The sequence below is a fragment of the Budorcas taxicolor genome, chromosome 9 (assembly GCF_023091745.1).
Source record: "Budorcas taxicolor isolate Tak-1 chromosome 9, Takin1.1, whole genome shotgun sequence".
In the NCBI taxonomy this organism is placed as follows: Eukaryota; Metazoa; Chordata; class Mammalia; order Artiodactyla; family Bovidae; genus Budorcas; species Budorcas taxicolor.
In genome coordinates, this window is record NC_068918.1 from 35,174,941 (window position 1) to 35,189,963 (window position 15,023).

The 15,023-nt window shown below is 39.6% G+C and overlaps 1 protein-coding gene and 1 non-coding gene across 2 annotated transcripts in view; one reads left to right on the forward strand and one right to left on the reverse strand.

Annotated features, from left to right (window-relative positions):
- The window catches only part of CRYBG1 (crystallin beta-gamma domain containing 1), a 228,536-nt gene that overhangs the window by 171,967 nt on the left and 41,546 nt on the right, over positions 1-15,023 (reverse strand). The window lies entirely within an intron of this gene.
- Positions 9,457-9,529, forward strand: TRNAC-ACA (transfer RNA cysteine (anticodon ACA)). The gene has a single exon. It is a non-coding gene; the product is annotated as a tRNA-Cys (tRNA).

Here is a 15,023-nt window from a genome sequence, read left to right on the forward strand (position 1 = left end):
AGCTCAATACCAGAAAAACAGCCCAATCAAAAAATGAGCAGAAGACCTAAATAGACATTTCTCCAAAGAAGACATACAGATGGCCAGTAAACACATGAAAAGATGCTCAACATCGCTAATTATTAGAAAAATGCAAATCAAAATTATAATGAGATATAACCTCACACCAGGCAGAATGGCCATCATTTAAAAAATCTACAAACAATAAATGCTGGAGAAGATGTGGAGAAAAGGGAACCCTCTTGCACTGTTGGTGTAAACTAACACAGAGTGCATGGAAATTCCTTAAAAAACTAGGAATAAAACTACCATGCTGCTACTGCTAAGTTGCTTCAGTCGTGTCCGACTGTGCGACCCCATAGACGGCAGCCTACCAGGCTCCGCCCCTGGGATTCTCCAGGCAAGAACACTGGAGTGGGTTGCCATTTCCTTCTCCAATGTATGAAAGTGAAAAGTGAAAGTGAAGTCGCTCAGTTGTGTCCGACTCTTCACGACCCCATGGACTGCAGCCTTCCAGGCTCCTCCGTCCATGGGATTTTCCAGGCAAGAGTACTGGAGTAGGGTGCCATTGCCTTCTCCAAAACTACCATATGACCCAGTAATTCCACTACTGGGCACATACTTTGGGGAAACCATAATTCAAAAAGATACATATACCACAATGTTCATCACAGCACTATTTATAATAGCTAGAACATGGAGGCAACCTAGATATCTATCCATTGACAGATCAATGCATAAAGGAGTTATGGTACATATGTATGTGGTACATATACACAATATGGTACATATTACCCAGCCATGAAAAGGGACACATTTGATTCAGTTCTAATAAGATAGTTGAACCTAATGACTATTATACAGAGTGAAGTAGGTCAGAAAGACAAAAAAACAAATATTATATATTAATACATATATATATGGGATCTAGAAAGATGGTACTGATAAACCTCCTGCAGGGCAGCAAAGGAGACCCAGACAGGGAACAGATTTGTGGACACAGCAGGGGGAGAAGAGGGTGGGATGGACTGAGGGAGCAGTGCTGAAACATACACATCACCATATGCAAAATTAGACTGCCAGTGGAAATTTGCTGTACAATGCAGGGAGCTCAAAGCCAGTGCTCTGTGATAACTCAGAGGGGTGGAGTGGGATGGAAGGTGGGAGGGAGATTCATGAGGGAGGGACATATGTATGCCTAAGGCTGATTTATACTGATATATGGCAGAAACCAACACAACTGTTGTAAAGAAACCAATACATTATAAAGCAGTTATCCTCCAATTAAAAGCAAATAATAATAATAAAATGCCATATGACCCAGCAATCCCACTCTTGGACATATACCCTGAGAAAACCATAACTGAAAAGTACATGTGAGCCCCAATATTCATAGCAGCACTATTTACAATAGCCAGGACATGGAAGCAACCTAGATGTCCATCAACAAATGAATGGATGAAGAAGATGTGGTACACATATATACATACACATTATATATATATAATGGAATATTATTCAGCCATAAAAAGAACTAATCTGAGTCAGTTCTGGTGAGGTGGATGAAGCTAGAGCCTGTTATATAGAGTGAAGTAAGTCAGAAAGAGAAAAACAAATATTGTATATTAATGCATATATATATGGAATCTAGAAAAAATGGTATTGATGAACCTATTTGCAGGAAAGAAATGAAGATTCAGATATAAAGAATGGACTTGTGGACCCAGTGGGAGAAGACAGTGGGACAAATGGAGAAAGTAGCATCGATACACATACACTACCATGTGTAAAGTAGACGATGAGAAGTTACTATCTAACACAAGGAGCCCAGCCTGGCACTCTGTGATGACCTAGAAAGATGGGCTACAGAGAGGGAGGGAGACTCAAGAAGGAAGTGATATATGTAAAATTAAGGCTGGTTTGCACTGTTGTTTGGCAGAAGCCAACACAAAACTGTAAAGCAATTCTCCTCCAATAAAAAATAAATTAAAAAAAAACACTAACATTAGAACTGTTGAGCCCTGATGAAACCAACCAGCAGATGCTAGCTTGCCTCCTGGGTGTACCCCAACAGGCCAGGGCACACACTGGGCTCCCACAGAAATCAACCCCTGTTACAGATGAGCTCATCTCAGAAACATTCCCAAATCAAAAGAAGGTCAATATTAGTTGAACTTTTTTTGCTGTGTACCTGATTTCTCCTTTCTTTAAATTTAGGTATATTGATGTATAACATTCTATTAGTTTCAGGTATACATGATTTGATATTTGTGTATATTGCTAAATGAGCACCACAAGAAGTTTCGTTAACATCCTGTCACCATGAAAGTTAGTGAAAGTGTTCGTCACTCAGTCATGTCCGACTCTTTGAGACTCCATGGACTACTCTGCCAGACAACTCTGTCCATGGAATTCTCCAGGCAAGAAAATTGGAGTGGGTTGTCATTCCCTCCTCCAGGGAATCTTCCCAACCCAGGGACTGAAACTGATGCTCCTGCATTGCAGGGAAACTCTTTACCACCTGGGCCACCAAGGAAGTCATCATATTAATGAAAAAAAAATTTTTTTCAGGACATTGTATTATACCCTAAAGTGCCCTGTGATAGTTCAAAAACCAGTTTCCTCTAGAAACTCAGCAGAAAATATATTTCAAACTGGTTTTATTACCTCAAGTCAACATACACAAATGCTTTCTAATTTATATACATTATGAACCATATTTTGTCTTTCATCTTTTTACTCAGTTTTAAAAATCAGTCTCCCAGGGTTTTTCAACAATTAGTATTTTTATGATGAATACACTTCCTGATTTACTCTCCCATTCTTTTAGCCAAAATATCAATGAAGATACCACGTGACTGAGGTTTGACTGTCTGGATATTATCATTCTTTTTATGATACAGATTAACTGTGTTTTTAATAACATAATTTTAATAAACTGATTAAATAGTGTTAGAAGACTCATAGTTCTAGCACAGAAATGCATGCCTGTCAAAATGCTGCACTGTTACTTTCAAGCCTAGTTTTTCTTCATATATGTGTATGAAACAGTACAGTGTGATGGAAAGATGGCCAGACCAGTGAAGAGAGACTTGGAACGCAGCTCTGCTCTGTTTTCTCAGCCAAGTAGCCTTGCAAAGCAAGTCACATGACCTCCTTAGGCTTCAGTATCCAGATGTACAAAATGGTGATAAGATCAGCATGCATCCATGCCTCAGCTTGTTGTGAGAAGCACTGGCAGGGGAGGCTGAAGGGAAAGAAAGCAGATATGGAGAAACCTGGGCACTGGGCCCCTCTGATGGTATTCCCCCGTGCCCTGAAGCAGGTCTACTCTAGGGCGGTACTTTCCATCTGGATTGGGTAACTTCTAAAATCCTTCCCACACTTGACATGCTGTTATGCATTTCCCTGGAACTAGCATCTCTCCAGAGTTCTACTTTGCATATTGTTTTGAAGCTAGTATCTTCTGACCTTTCTAGATCACTTAAAGTTGCTGGTTTCTATAATTTTATGCAAAAAGCCTCCATTGGTAGAGATTTTATTTCCACGGAATTGAATCCATTTCAAACTGTACTTACAACCCATCAGTCGACTATACTGGTATTGACCACTACCTTTTTTTTTGTACTGGGTGGGACATAGCTGATGAACAATATTAGGTTGGTGCAAAAGTAATCATGGTTTTTCATTGCTGCACATCGCCATTTGGAATACATTCTTAAATAAATATGGTTATGTTATACATTCTTTTAATGTGCATTTCTCGCTTTACGGGTTTTTTTGCTAATGACTTATTTCTTGCTGTTTATTTTATATTTATTTTAGACTATAGAAATGATATTAGATAAAAAGTAAATTCAAGCAATTTTTTAATTCAAGTTCAAACATGGGTCGTAAAACAGTGGAGGTAACTTGCAACATCAACAACTCCTTTGGCCCAGTAGCTAATAAAGAAGGTACAGTGCAGCGGTGGTTTAAGAAGTTTTGCAAAGCAGATGAGGAACCTTGAAGACAAAGAGCGTAGTGGCTGGCCATTGGATGTTGACAACAACCAACTGAGAGGATCATCAAAACTGATCCTCTTACAGCTACATGAGAAGTTGCCAAAGAACTCAACATCAGCCATTCTATGGTCATTCAGCATTTGAAGCAAATTAGAAAGGTGAAAAAAGTTCATAAGTGCATGCCTCATGAGCTGACTGAAAATAAAAAAAAATCATTTTGAAATGTCATCTTCTCTTATTCTGCGCAGCAACAACAAACCAGTTCTTGATGGGCAACAAAAAGTGGATTTTATACAACTGGCAATGAACAGCTTAGTAGGGTTGGACCAAGAAGTAGCTCCAAAGCACTTCCCAATGCCAAATTTGCAGCAAAAAAAGATCGTGATCACCGTTTGGTGGTCTGCTGTCTGATCCACCACAGCTCTCTGAATCCCAGCAAAACCATTACATCTGAGAAGTATGCTCAGCATTGATGAGATGCACCAAAAACTGCAATGCCTGCAGCTGGCATTGGTCAACAGAAAGGGCCTAATTCTTCTCCATGACAATGCCTGATAGCACATACACAACCAAAGAAACTGAACAAATTGGGCTATGAAATTTTGCCTTATCTGCGATATTCACCTGACCTCTCACCAACCACCTACCACTTCTTCAAGCATTTCAACAACTTTTTGCAGGGAAAATGCCTCCACAACCAGCAGGAGGCAGAAAATGCTTTCTAAGAGTTCATCAAATCATGAACCACAGATTTTTACACTACAAAAATAAACAAACTTATTTCTCTTTGGAATAAATGTGTTGATTATAATGGTTCCTGTTTTGATTAATAAAGATGTGTTTGAGCCTAGTTATAATGATTTAAAATTCACAGTCCAAAACTGCAATTACTTTTGTACCAACTGAATCAACTCAAGTGAACAGCAAAGGGACTTAGCCATACATATATGTGTATCCATTCTCCCTCAAAACCCCCTCCCATCCAGGCTGCCACATAACACTGAGCAGAGTTCCATGTACTATACAATAGGTCTTTGTTGGTTATCCATTTTAAATATAGCAGTGCTTGATGGTCAGAAAGGCCGTCATCAAAAAGTCCACAAACAAATGATGGAGAGGGTGTGGAGAAAAGAGAACCCACTTGCAATGTTGGTGGGAGGGTAAACTGAAACAGCTACTATGGAGAACAAATATGGAGATTCCTTAAAAAACTAGGAATAAAACTACCATATGACCCAGCAATTCCACTACTAGGCATATACCCTTAGGAAACCAAAATTGAAAAAGACACATGCACCCCAATGTTCATTGCAGCTGTATTTACAGTAGCTAGAACATGCAAACAACCTAGATGTCCATCGACAGATGAATGAATAAAGACGCTATGGTACATGTATACTATGGAATATTACTCGGCCATAGAAAAGGAACACATTTGAGTCAGTCCTAATGAAGTGGATGAACCTAGAGCCTATTACACAAAATAATTCAGAAAGAGAAAAGCAAATTGTATATTGATGCATATGTATGGAATCTAGAATGATGGTACTGATGAATCTATTTGCAGGGCAGCAATGGAGCCATAGACATAGAGAACAGACTTTATGGACACAGCTTGTGGTGGTGGGTGGAAGGAAAGGGTGGGATGTATGGGGAGAGTAACACGGAAGCATACATTACTGTATGTAAAATAAACAGCCAATGGGAATTTGCTGTATGACTCAGGGAACTCAAACTAGGGCTTGGTAACAATGTAGCAGAGTAGGATGGGGAGGAAGGTGGGAAGGATATTCAGGTGGTGGGAAACATAGTAAACCCATGGCTGATTCATGTCGATGTTTGATAGAAACCAATATAATACTGTAAAGCAATTATCCTTCAATTAAAAAATAAAGTAAAATATATATGCAGCAGTCTTTGACCACTACTTTTTAAAAACAACAAATAAAATAGAAAATAATGGACCACATCACGTTTAGTAAGGATAAGCATTGCTCATAAAAATTATTTTAGTTACGTGCGTGTGTGTTTTATCAGGGAAGGTTGAGTGTCAAAGTGATGCCTTCGAACTGTGATGTTGGAGAAGATTCTTAAGAATCCCTTGGACTGCAAGAAGATCAAAACAGTCAATCCTACAGGACATCAAGCCTGAACATTCATTGGAAGGACTGATGTTACAATTGTAGCTCCAATACTTTGGCCACCTGATAACAAAGAACTGTCTCATTAGAAAAGACCCTGATGCTGGGAAAGATTGAAGGCTGGAGGAGAAGGGGACCACAGAGAATGAGATGGTTGGATGGCATCACCAACTCAATGAACATGAGTTTGAGCAAGCTCTGGGAGTTGGTGATAGACAGGGAAGGCTGGCATGCTGCATGCAGTTCAAGGGGTTGCAAAGAGTTGGACACGACTGAGTGACTGAACAACAAGAGCAAAGTAAAATGCGTTTCTCCCTGCTGATCACAGTCAAAGAGTTGGGAAGCTCTGGCATTACACTGTAGAGCAAACCAGTCGTGTTTAAAATCCTTTACTGGTGTTCCACTGCCGAGGACAAAGCCCCTTATCTTTAAGGGGCACAAGGCCTTGTACAGCTCTTTCTCTCAGGGTCAGTTTATTTCATGCAGCCCCTTGTTCTCTGTGTTCCAGTCACAAAGAGACCTTTTCAATTCCTCCTCCTTCAGGTGGTGATTGTTTGGTTAAGAACCTGTCACGTGTCAGACAAAGCTCCAGGGGCATAAGCTAGCAGAGACCAGCCCCCTGCTCCCACAGAGCTTACAATTAGGGTCTTCCATGCTCCCTGCCAATGGTGGGCCTGCTCAGCATTCTGCCCCCGACCCCTTACCCCCACCGCAGCACTCCCATCCTGCATAATGTTGAACTGAAGATCCATAATGATCACCCCTTCTTCAGGCCACAAAGGTCTCAGGTGTCATTTCCTTTGGGTCACTTCCTGTGACAAGTCTCCATCATTTATCGAATGATTCTGAGGGAGTGTCAAAGACTCATTCACAAGAGAATGATATACTAGTGATAGAAAATGTGACTGAAAAATTCTCAGAAACGAGTTTTCTATTTAAAAAAAGAAATACGAAGGGGAAACTCTATGATAGATAACACACACAAAATACAAGTAATGTCCAAAGCATTCACCAGTTCTTTCTGAAGATTTCCTTGCTACAGATGAGTAAAGAGAGGCTCCTCTTTGCTTTATTGAACAGAATCATCCCTGGGAAGCAGGACTCTGACCTGGCAACTCAGATCTTGGAGTCTTAGTCTTGTAGAATAGCAAATACATAGCAAATTCCAGCAGGAAGCGATGAACTTCCTTTTTGGCTCAGCCAGGGATAAAGAAAGAATATTATGTCTGTAAAATTATTGGAGAGGTCCCTCTACTAGGTATCGCATTATGCTTGTACAACTTCAAATTTCCCCAAACCACCTCTCCACACATTTATGGAAAAAAATGTTACTTGCTACAAATGAGTCCAATTCTATTATTTGCTCTACATGTTGAAAAGAGGTTGAGGGTCTTCACAGTTTTAGATTTCATATCAAGAAAAAAATTCTTCATACCTCTTTTTACCTGAAAACTCAGTTATGACCAGAAAGACATTAGATAGTTTAGGAGAGGTCGTGCCTGCAGGCACTGCCTCAGTTTGAGCACATCACTGGGTCACTGATCAATACCTCCACTAGCTAGCAGGACATACAGTTCCCCAAGGCACCAGCAACTCTCATAACTCTGCTCACCTTTTCTTGGCTTAAAATGCTCTTCTTCTCACCTTCCTCTACCTAACAAACTCCTGCTCCTACTTTGAGATTTAGCTCACATCTCCTTTGTGAAACCTTTGACTTCCCCTCAAAGAACTGACCACCCTCATTTATCTCCTCATAAATACTGTGTGGGTCATAATTTTCATATAACATTATAGATAGCTGGTCAGTGTCTGTCTATACTACTAGATAATACAGTCCATGTAGGCAGGGACTGTATGACATTCATCTATTTCTATTCTCATTCTTTGCACAGTGCCTGGCACTTATCAAAGTTTATTCTGTGTTCTATAAGTATTCAATAAATATTTAAGAGTCTACTCTTTTTTTGTGTGTGTTTGCTTTAGGTTTTTAGTCATAAGTAGAAGAATATGGAATCAGGTGACAAATGTTGAACCAACTGCCAGGGAAACTGTACTAACTTGTTCCTGTGATCAGGACGAGAAGCAGGGTCAGGTACAAACAGCAAACTCAGGAGCACAGCGTGACCAAAAAGCACATTTTGTTTGGGACCCTATCACAAAGTAAGTCACCTTTGTTTTCAGAATGTTCTGGCTGCTTTTTGCCATCAGCCCTTTACTCATTCTGAGTCTACACTTAAAGGGCTCTGACAAATCATTCAATTTCTTCCAACACCAAGGCAAATCTTCAAGACTGCCCTCACATGTGATCAAGCTGCTCCTCCTGCATCTGTTTTTATTCCTATGCTTCTGGAATATTTTTTCCATTCATTTCTAGGGCCCAATAAAGCAAAATAAGAGATAGGGAAAACACAAACACAATTGTTGTTGTTCAGTCACTCAATCAAGACTGACTATTTTCAACCCCATGGACTAACAGCATGGCAGGCCTCCCTATCCTTCACTATCTCCTGGAGTTTGTTCAAACTCATGTCCACTAAGTTGATGATGCCATCCAACCATCTCATCCTCTGTCATACCCTTCTGCTCCTGCCTTCAATCTTTCCCAGCATCAGGGTTTTTCCTGATGCTCTTCATATCAGGTGGCCAAAGGATTGGAGCTTCAGCATCAGTTCTTCCAATGAATATTCAGAATTGATTTCCTTTAGGATTGACTGGTTTGATCTCCTTGCTGTCCAAGGGACTCTCAAGAGTCTTACCCAACACCAGAGTGCAAAAGCATCAATTCTTTGGCTCTCAGCCTTCTTTATGGCCCAACTATCACATGCATACAAGACTACTGGAAAAACCATAGCCTTGACTAGACAGACTTTTGTCAGCAAAGCGATATCTCTGCTTTTTAATGCGATGTCTAGGTTTGTCATGGCTTTTCTTCCAAGGACCAAACGTCTTAATTTTATGGCTGCAGTCACCATCTGCAGTGATTTTGGAGTCCAAGAAAATAGAGTCTGTCAGTTTCCATTGTTTCCCCATCTATTTGCCTTGAAGTGATGGGACCAGATATCATGATCTTAATTTTTTGAATGTTGAGTTTTAAGCCAGATTTTTTCACTCTCCTCTTTCATCTTCATCAAGAGGCTCTTTAGTTCCCCCCTTCACTTTCTGCCATCTGAATATCTGAGCTTATTTATGTTTCTCCTGGTGATCTTGATTACAGCTTGTGCTTCATCCAGCCTGGCATTTTGCACGATGTATGCTGCATATAAGCTATTTAGAGGGTGACAATATACATACTCCTTTCCCAATTTAAGACTTCCCTGGTAGCTCAGACGGTAAAAGCATCTGCCTACAATGCAGGAGACCCAGGTTCGATCCCTGGATTGGGAAGATCCCCTGGCAAAGAAAACAGCAACTCACTCCAGTATTCTTGCCTGGGAAATCCCATAGATGGAGAAGCCTGGTGGGCTACAATCCATGGGGTTGCAAAGAGTTGGACACGACTGAGTGACTTCACTTTCTTTCCCAATCTGGGACTAGTCCATTGTTTCATGTCCAATTCTAACTGTTGTTTCTTGACCTGCATGCAGATTTCTCGGGAGGCAAGTAAGGTAGTCTAGTATTCTCATCACTTGAAGAATTTTCCTCAGTTTGTTGTGATCCATGCAGTCAAAGGCTTTGGCACAGTCAATGAAGCAGAAGTAGATGTTTTTCTGGAATTCTCTTGCTTTTCTATGATCCAGCAGATGTTGGCAATTTGATCTCTGGCTCCTCTGCCTTTTCTAAATCCAGCTTATACATCTGGAAGTTCTCAATTCATGTACTGTTGAAGCCTAGCTTGAAGGATTTTGAGCATGACCTTGCTTGCATGTGAAATGAGTGCAGTTGTACTGGAGTTTGAACATTCTTTGGCATTGCCCTTCTTTGAGATTGGAATGAAAACAACTTTTCCAGTTTTCTGGCCACTGCTGAGTTTTCCAAATTTGCTGGCAGATTGAGTGCAGTCCTTTAACAGTACCATCCCAAAGAAAAAGAAATGCAACAAGGCAAAATGATTATCTGAGGAGACCCTGAAAATAGCTAAGGAGATAAGTGAAAGGCAAAAGAGAAAGGGAAAGATATATCCAATTGAATGCAGAGTTCCAAAGTATAGCAAAGAGAACTAAGAAAGCCTTCTTAAGTGACAGTGCAAACAAATAGAGGAAAACAACAGAAGGGGAAAGACTAGAGATCTCTTCAAGAAAATTAGAGCTATCAAGGGAACATTTCATGCAAAGATGGGCACAATAAAGGACAGAAATGGTATGGACCTAACAGAAGCAGAAGATATTAAGAAGATGTGGCAAGAATACACAGAAGAGCTGTACAAAAAAAAAGTCTTGATGACCCAGATAACCATGATGGTGGGGTCACTCACCTAGAGCCAGATATTCTGGAGTCTGTGGGTCTTCAATAGCATTAATATAAACAAAGCTAGTGGAGGTGATGGAATTCCAGCTGAGCTATTTAAAATCCTAAGACATGATGCTGTTAAAGTGCTGCAGTCAACATGCCAGCAAATTTGGAAACACAATTACACTAATATAAAAAAATGAAAGAAAGAGGGTACTTCCTCAAGTAAGATTTGGCAGTGTTTGTTTTTATATGTGCAAGCAATATCTTTAATAAATATTCCATCTTAAAGGACATATCTGGAAAACCCAAACTAAAGTTATCACATAGAAAAATTTCTTTCCAAACTGTAAGAGAATATTTAAAGCTCATTTCTCTGGGTCCACATGTTTTTAAAGATTTTACCATCTCTATACTACATATCCAAAAAGTTGTTCAAATGGATGTTTTCAACAAGTTCAAAACTAACAGAAACATGAATACAACTTGTTTTTTAAAATAACTTTTTATTCTGTGTTGTGGTATAGCTGGTTAACAATGTTGTGATAGTTTCAGATGAACAGTGAAGGTACTCAGCCATACATATTTATGTATCCATTCTCCCGGAAACGCCCACCCAGGCTGCCACATTAACACTGATCAGAGTTCCCTGTGTTATACAGTAGGTCCTTGTTGATTATCCATTCTAAATACAGCAATGTGTACGTGTCTATCACAAACTCCCAAGCTATCCCTCCCCTCTCCCTTACCCCTAGAAACCATAAGTTCATTCTCTAAGTCTGTGAGTCTGTTTATATTTTGTAAGTTCATTTGTGTAATTTCTTTTTTAGATTCCACATGGAAGGAATGTCATTATTTCTCCTTCTCTACTGACTTACTTCACTCAATCTGACAATTTCTAGGCCCATCCATGATGCTGCAAATGGCATTATTTCACCTTTGACTGTGTGGATCACAATAAACTGTCGAAAATTCTGAAGGAGATGGGAATACCAGACCACCTGACCTGCATCTTGAGAAACCTATATGCAGGTCAGGAAGCAACAGTTAGAACTGGACATGGAACAACAGACTGGTTCCAAATAGGAAAAGGAGTATGTCAAGGCTGTATATTGTCACCCTGCTTATTTAACTTATAGGCAGAGTACATGAGAAACGCTGGGCTGGAAGAAGCACAAGCTGGAATCAAGATTGCCGGGAGAAATATCAATAACCTCAGATATGCAGATGACACCACCCTTATGGCAGAAAGTGAAGAGGAACTAAAAAGCCTTTTGATGAAAGTGAAAGTGGAGAGTGAAAAAGTTGGCTTAAAGCTCAATATTCAGAAAATGAAGATCATGGCATCTGGTCCCATCACTTCATGGGAAATAGATGGGGAAACAATGGAAACAGTGTCAGACTTTATTTCTTGGGGGGCTCCAAAATCACTGCAGATGGCGACTGCAGACATGAAATTAAAAGACACTTACTCCTTGGAAGAAAAGTTATGACCAACCTAGATAGCATATTCGGAACCAGAGACATTACTTTGCCAACAAAGGTCCGTCTAGTCAAGGCTATGGTTTTTCCTGTGGTCATGTATGGATGTGAGAGTTGGACTGTGAAGAAAGCTGAGCCCTGAAGAATTGATGCTTTTGAACTGTGGTGTTGGAGAAGACTCTTGAGAGTCCCTTGGACTGCAAGGAGATCCAACCAGTCCATTCTGAAGGAGATCAGCCCTGGGATTTCTTTGGAAGGAATGATGCTAAAGCTGAAACTCCAGTACTTTGGCCACCTCATGCGAAGAGTTGACTCATTGGAAAAGACTCTGATGCTGGGAGGGATTGAGGGCAGGAGGAGAAGGGGACGACAGAGGATGCGATGGCTGGATGGCATCACTGACTCGATGGATGTGAGTCTGAGTGAACTCCGGGAGATGGTGATGGACAGGGAGGCCTGGCGTGCTGCGATTCATGGGGTCGCAAAGAGTCAGACACGACTGAGCGACTGAACTGAACATTCCACTGTATGTCTGTACCACATCTTCTTTATTCATTTATCTGTCAATGGACATTTAGGTTGCTTCCATGTCTTGGCTATTGTAAACCGTGTTGCAGTTAACATTGCGATGCATGTATCCTTTTGGATCATGTTTTTCTCTGGATATATGCCCAGGAGTGGGATGGCAGGGTCGCATGGTAGGTTTATTTTTAGTTTACAGAACCTCCATACTGTTTTCCATTGTAACTGTACCAATTTACATTCCCACCAACAGTGTAGGAGGTTTTATCCACACCCTCTCCAGCATTGGTTGATTGTAGATTTTTTGATGATAGCCACTTTGACTAGTATGCAGTGATGCCTCACTGTAGCTTTGATTTGCATTTCTCAAATAATTAGCAATGTTGAACATCTTTTCATGTGCCTCTTGCCCATCTGTATGTCTTCTCTGGAGAAATGTCGACTTAGGTCTTCTGTGGATTTTTTTGATTGGGTTGTTTTGATGCTGTTAGATGTCATGAGTTGTTTGTACATTTTGGAGACTAATCCCTTGTCAGTCATGAATGTAACTTTTTAACTTCCTGGTAGTAAATGATTGAGATGCAACAAGGACACCAAGTTGTAAGGTAGTAGTGAGTTATTTTGGTCTAGAAAGTTAGAATAATAAACTAAAGCATAAACTAAATTATAATTTAGATAATTAAAGGGTGAAAAACAAATTCCTTTTAAACATATTGTGAAAACTGACTACAATGTTTGACTCATGTCAGGATTTTCTACATACTGAATTATCAAAGTGCTGACCCAAAGGTTTTTCTGATGCGAAGAGGCTTTGGCAAGAGATAGCAAGGTGACTCACCAGGCTTCTTCAGTTATTTTGTAAATGCATAGACTTCAACTGAAATTAAATTTGATATTTTAAAGTACTCATATATATTTGTTGAGTGCTTCTACTATGGAAAATAAATTGGCTCCCTGGGTAAACTTTCTCATTGGAAAGGTTTAATAGCAATGTGAACTATAGTTCTTAACAAAACCTAGGTTAAAAAAAAACACACTAAGACTGTTGTTTCTTCAGGTAGAATTGTATTGCTATAAACTTCCATCTTAGAACTGCTTTTGCTGCATCCCATAGTGTTTTGGTCACTGAGTTTTCATTGTCATTTGTTTCTGGGTATGTTTTATTTCCTCTTTAGTTTCTTCAATGATCGCTTGGTTATGTAGCAGTGTATTGTCTAACTTCCATATGTCTTTGTTTTTACAGAGTTTTTTTTCCCTATAATTGATGTCTAATATCATAGTGGGAAGCTACTATAGAGCACAGAGAGCTCAGCTCAGTGCTCTGTGATGAGCTCAAGGGGTGGGATGGGGGTGTATGGGAGTAAGGCTCTAGAGGGAGGGGATATATTTATGCATGTGGCTAATTCATGTGTATAAACCTAACACTGTACAACCTAACACAACATTGTAAAGCAATTATATTCCAATAAAAAAATAAAATGGCCATAGTACTCAAAACTATTTACAAATTTAATATAATTTCTATCAAAATACCCATGACATTTTTCACAAGACTAGAACAAATAACCCTAAAATTTATATGGAATCACGAAAGACCCAGAATTGCCAAAGCAATCCTGAAGAAGAATAAAGCTGAAGACATAACCCTTCCAGACTTCAGACTACACTACAAAGCCACAGTAATCAAAACACTGATATTAATATATAGATCAATGGAAGATAATAGAGAGCCCAGAAATAAACTTGCTCACCTACAGTTAAATCTATAACAAAAGAAATAAGAATATAAAATGAAGAAAGATAGTCTCTTCAACAAGTGGTGCTGGGAAAGTGGGACAGCTATATATAAATCAAAGATATCAGAACACTTCCTTATATCATATGCAAAAATAAACCCAAAATGGTTTAAAGACCTAAATATAAAATGATATCATAAAACTCCTAGAGAAGAACCTAGGCAAATCATTCTCATAAAAACTGTAGCAATGTTATCTTAGATCAGTCTCCTGATCCAAAAGAAATAAAAGTAAAAATGAACAAATCTACCTAATCAAATTTAAAGCCTTTGCACAGCAAAGGAACCATAAAGAAAAGACAAACTATGGACTAGGAGAAAATATTTGCAAATTATACAATCAACAAGAGACTAATATTCAAAATATACAAACAATTCAAACAATTCAATCAAAAAAGGGGACGATGACCTAAATGGAAATTTTTCCAAAGACGACATACAGATGGCCAACAAGCACATGAAAAGATGCTCACTAATTATTAGAGAAATGCAAATTAAAAACTACAATGAGGTACCACCTCATACCTGTCAGAATGGCTGTCATAATGGCACCCCACTCCAGTATTCTCGCCTGGAAAATCCCATGGATAGAGGAGCCTGGTGGGCTGCAGTCCATGGGGTCACTGAGGGTCAGACACGAATGAGTGACTTCACTTTCACTTTTCACTTTCACGCATTGGAGAAGGAAAAGGC